This window comes from Panulirus ornatus, chromosome 4, assembly GCF_036320965.1.
Source record: "Panulirus ornatus isolate Po-2019 chromosome 4, ASM3632096v1, whole genome shotgun sequence".
NCBI classification, from domain to species: Eukaryota; Metazoa; Arthropoda; class Malacostraca; order Decapoda; family Palinuridae; genus Panulirus; species Panulirus ornatus.
Window position 1 is genome coordinate 2252974 of NC_092227.1, and position 5947 is coordinate 2258920.

Sequence of the window (5947 nt, forward strand, 5' to 3'; positions counted from 1 at the left end):
TCTTAGTACGGGATTCTTTGACGAAAATATCGTACATAATCAGCAATTTTCCTTTTGTGTGTGTGTGTGTGTGTGTGTGTGTGTGTGATGAGGATAATTACTGCACCTAAGTCAAGTCTTGGGTTTGTTATGGATATAATTCCGACAATGTGATCTATGTCCTTCAGGATGTTGTGTGACTTATCATCACCTGTTATCACGACCCTCGTCGTGTCTCTGTGTCTACCATATATCCTCAGTGTTAACATTATCGCGCATGACATGATGTGCACGTTATACCAGCGTGTCCACTTGTGTGGAAATGAAGCACAGCAGAACGATCGCTTTCCTCGTGAATTAACTGCAAATGGTTACTTCTCCTTATCATGATTCTCTGGTATCTTCCTCCCGCATCCTCTCATTCTCTCCTCCCACCCCTCGCAACTTTGTGAGTCATGAACCACACTCAGGCTGCCTGCAGTCATTCTTGGTCTGTTCCTGACGGCGAAGACAGAAGTCATTATCATGAGTTTTGCCAGGAACAATTTCGCACACTCGCAGGTTTATTTGCAGATATTCCCCAGCGTTATCTGCGAGTCCCCGAGAGAGTAAAATCGTCTGCCAACGAGAGTTTATCTTCAGGAGATTAGAATCTGCTGTGGAGTAAGAGGCAGACGAGAGTGGCTTTAAAGATACTCCTACTGAACTCGTATCGTAAATTTCTTTGCTGTAAATTGGTCGTTATCCTGGGAATCTCACGGAGTATTACCACTGACGGAAGGTGAGGTGGGTGTCTGAATCCCTGCCTGGCTGGGGCGGAGCGCCTGGGGCCAGATAAGACAAGCATAAAGTACGACGATTGTACGAAAGCGCAGCATGTAGACCGAGGATCGTACCCTCCCAGACTGCAAGGAGTGGAGGATTTTGATTGTATCGCTTTTCCTACAATGTCCACCTTCCCTGCCTCTCTGTGCGTCTGTCTATCCGCCTGTCTGTTTGAATGAAAGACACCCAGGACGAATGAGATAAGGATCTCCAGCAGAAGATAACGAACGAGTAATCAGAGGAGACGATAACAAAACGTGATGAGGTGCACATCGACTGTGATTAGGAATCAGGGAGTCTAACTCAGCCCCATGACAGAGAAATAGATAATAGTCGTAACATGACTGGCTAAGTTTCCTTCCACAACACACACACACACACACACACACACACACACCTGTGGCACTCTGAGGTGTGAAGCAACAATAAACACCGGAATGGCACGGTGGGATTTTTATCTTTGACGAAGAAAATCTAGAAAAGTAAGATTACGAAACCCGATTGCCAAAGAGACACTAAGGAAAAATAACGGCCCCTAGTTTCTCCTCCTCTTTCCATACCAGTGTTCACACTACCTGATTACCTTGGCACAACCTCAAAGGCTTTGCTGCACAAAGGCCTGTAAGAATTCTCTCCCCTTGCTTCTCTTGTGTGCCCCTAGCCACACCTAGCCTCAGCACCCACGCCCGGCCTCTCCCGTCATTTTTCTGTACTTCCTGGGACGCGGTCTGTCTTTCCTCCCAGTTCTGACTCCTATCATTCTACTGATTCTTCTCGTGATACACGTCCCAGTCGTCCCCACATGTCCCAATCATCGTGATACACGTCCCAGTCGTCCCCACACGTCCCAATCATCGTGATACACGTCCCAGTCGTCCCCACACGTCCTAATCATCGTGATACACGTCCCAGTCGTCCCAGTCATCTCCATCTTGACCTTATCGTGACGTATTTCACCTTAAACGTGAGGTCAACCAACAGTCACGCGGACCATACTACCACATCGTGAGAGTGTACGTGGTCTGTGAGCTGTCTTGAAGGCCTGAAGAAAGATATTTTCTTTAATATAATTTGGTTGGTGGATGTTAGCTTGACGTTGGCGACCTTAATGACCCTGGCGGTTGATTGGCCTAAAAGCCAAAGTAATCGACCAAGAACAAGAATCTCTTACTGTTTTATTAATTACCTTACTGTCGTTTCGAGAATGATTACCTTGCTGTCGTTTCGAGAATTATTACTTTGCTGTCGTGTCTGGAATAATTGTTTTTCCCGAAGGTTCTAACGTTACCGGAAGTGACGTGGTTGGTCTTGTGTGCTGGTGGATGCCTTTGGATTCGTGACGTAAGACATAATGAGACCCCGGATGCTTCCGTCATAGTCAAGGACACTGCAGCTCGTCGTGTGTGTTCCTTCATGCATCCGTGGACACCAGGCTGCTGTGGTAATGGTGCTGTGGTGATGGTGCTGTGGTGATGGTGCTGTGGTGATGGTGGTGTGGTGATGGTGTGGTGGTGGTGGTGTGGTGGTGATGGTGCTGAGGTGGTAGTGAGTTATTATATACTGTTTAAGTGATGTTTCGTCATAGTTTGTTGTGTCGGTCAACAGTCATTTACCCGTTAAGGTAGAGTTACAGTTGGCCAGATGCTGTCAGTGTGGACGTAACCCTCCACCATCTGTCTATATCAACAACGATAATTCTTGCAAGATGTAACTGAACATTGTGAGCTGAAGCTTTGTCCTCACATGTCGAGTTCTGATGAGGCATGTTCGATGCAAGACATTATTGTCCAATAGATAGCGAGTAGATAAAGACGATTTGCAACAGAACGATCGAGTCATTGAATCATCATTGTTCCACGTAGGTAAGAACATATCCATGGACAATCATCGTTCGTTCTGATAAAGTGAGTTTGAAGATTGATCATTGAACCATAGTTACCGGGTTAGTAAGGTATTTCTGTCCCACATCACAGAGACATTGGACAATTTGTTCTCCCTCAGATGTATGTCGAGTCGTAAATGATCAATGGGCCAACGAAGAATGGTTATTATCCCCACGTTTATGAGTCATGATGTCTCAGAACCAGTGAGGCGATAATGGATCAATATCTTCCAGTCAGGAAGCAGCCAGTCATTAGAAGGTCTTTGTGTCTGAGCGGCTTTGTGATTGGAGACAATGTAACTCATTTTTGGCAAAGGAAAAAGGAGTGATTTTATGAAAGTCTTCAGAGTTTCGGGAATACTACATTTTTGTGGTATTATGAAATCTTAAAGATTCTGAGTTGAACGTAAAAATCACATTGAACTTGAGTACATGAAAGAAAAATGAATTAAAGAATTAGACACATTGGTTCAGAATGTGGAGTACAGGGGAATTTGTGATACATTGCCATGGTCTTGGAACTCCTTTGACTTTGGAGAAACTCCTTTGATATTCTAAGACAGAACTTCATGAATTCCTGATTAGAATTTTCTAAGCGGTTAAGGTAATATCTTGGTATCTCAGAAATCACAAAATTTCAGGAAGGTCTTTTACTTCCACTGGAAAGACATATGTTGATTTCTTTCAGGTTTTGCCAGCGGGGATTTTTTGAGTATTAGGTAGATGGTCATTCGTTTACTTACCCTAGACTATCCAAGTTGACTTCCCAGGTGCCACAACACATCAAAGACCCATCAATCACAGGTGCTGAAGACTCCACAGGTGTGGCAAACACGTGCATAGATCCCATCACTGACACGTGCTTTGGTAAATTTGTGTCAGTGAGAGACTTATAAACATTATCTTTCCACATCTGTGTGTGTGTGTGTGTGTGTGTGTGTGTGTGTGTGTGTGTGTGTGTGTGTGTGTGTGTGTAGATCTGCAGTTCAAGTGTCGTTCTTTAAGGATCAATGTACCTATAGAATATCGCCTGATAGCATTTCACAGTCAGGATATATGTCTTCATCTGAGCTTCTCTTCGGGTTCACACATCAGAGTCCTAAACGTCTTTATGGGATGGAGAAAAACCTAACCAGGAGACATGAGGATTCACATGTATCACTAGTGTGTGAGATGTGTGACGTGCGTTGTGGGTCATGAGTGGTTGTTAACGGGTTTTGAAAATGATCAAACAGAGACTCAACATTACGTCATGAACGTAAAGTTCAATCGTAACCCACGTCGTACATGCAAAGCCCTGCTTTATCATAAGCCAGACGTCTAAAGCTCAACCGTATCACACATCAAGACATGCAAAGTTCAGTCTTATCACACACACACACACACACACATTAGAAGTAAAAAGTTCACTTCTACCATACGTCGAACAAACGAGGTTCAACGAGATATAGCTTCTCGTTGAACTATATTTAGAAACAGAACAGAATATTGTATACACGCATACGTTCAAATGTAGTTCGCTACAACAAAAATTATGTTTATTTTCGAATTTGTGGAGGTTTTCCAGAAATAGGAATATACATGTACCCATGGGATGTTATTGTTCTGTTTTCCCTCGTTAATAGCCGAGTACCCCATCTGCTCACATAGAAAAAAAGATATATTTACTAGAAAAAATTGGGTCAAAACAAGAGTAATTGTTTCAGAATTTTTACTTAAGCTCTTTACTAATACATAAACAAACCCATATTTTCTATCGCACACACGCACATGCAGGCATGCATACACACACACACGCACACACACACACACACACACACACGCACACACACACACACACACACACACACACACACACACACACACACACACACACCGTCTCTCTGCCGTGGGTTGTACTGACGCCTACAACACATCATAACTCGGCAATATTGTATTTTCCATCCTTCCCGGGACCACACGTCGTCAATACACGTCCACACGTCTTTCCCTCTCGTCAGATGGCTGGCGGTATTGATCAATACGTGGAAATACTCGCTCGATGCGCCTCTTGTATTGCAGGCAATATTGAGCAATGGGGGATGGTTTGCTGAGCAATATTGCTCAGAAATATTGATCACGTAGCCGCGCCTTAACTGGAGAGAGGATTGAAAAAAAAAAAAGCCCATCCCTTCTAGGAAGAGAGAGAGAGAGAGAGAGAGAGAGAGAGAGAGAGAGAGAGAGAGAGAGAGAGAGAGAGAGAGAGAGAGAGAGAGAGAGAGAGAGAGAGAGAGAGAGAGAGAGAGAGAGTTTGACTCACTTTCATCCGTGTGGACGATTTCAGTGACGAAGCTCAGTTCGTTGTCCTCTTCGTCAGGCCACAGACAAGAGGGTTTGGCGGCGCAATCGGTAGCTGGATCACGGAAGACATAGGGGAAGGATGTTGCTACACCATCTGGATGGGTGTGGCAGCTGGTGTCTGGATGGTATTACCGGTAGCACCATCTGGCTAGTTACGGCAGTTGGTATCTGGTTGACATTACCAGTAGCACCAACTGAAAGGCTATGGCAGATGGCAGATGGCTGGCATTACCAGTAGCCGCATATGGAGGGGGTTATGGCAGCTGGTGTCTAGCTGGCATTACCAGTAGCACCACCTGGACGGTTGTGGCAGCTGGTATCTGGCTGGTATTACCAGTAGCACCACCTGAATGGTTGTGGCAGGCGGTATCTGGCTGGCCTCACTGGGTATCGATCCCCGGCCTATGCTTGTAGGTAGAGACTTCCTCCACCTCCCACCCACCAACTAGGTGACGCCAGTGACGGAACGAGGAGATAAAACGAACAGAAAAATGTCTTCAAGGATGAAGGATAATCCTCGCCTTCTTCGTTTCTCTAACCAACACGTTACCACAGATATATATATATATATATATATATATATATATATATATATATATATATATATATATATATATATATATATATATATATATATATATATATATATTTTTTTTTTTTTTTTTTTTTTTCATACTATTCGCCATTTCCCGCGTTAGCAAGGTAGCGTTAAGAACAGAGGACTGGGCCTCTAAGGGAATATCCTCACCTGGCCTCGTTCTCTGTTCCTTATTTTGGAAAATCAAAAAAAAACGAGAGGGGAGGATTTCCAGCCCCCCGCTCCCTCCCCTTTTAGTCGCCTTCTACGACACGCAGGGAATACGTGGGAAGTATTCTTTCTCCCCTATCCCCAGGGATATATATATATATATATATATATAT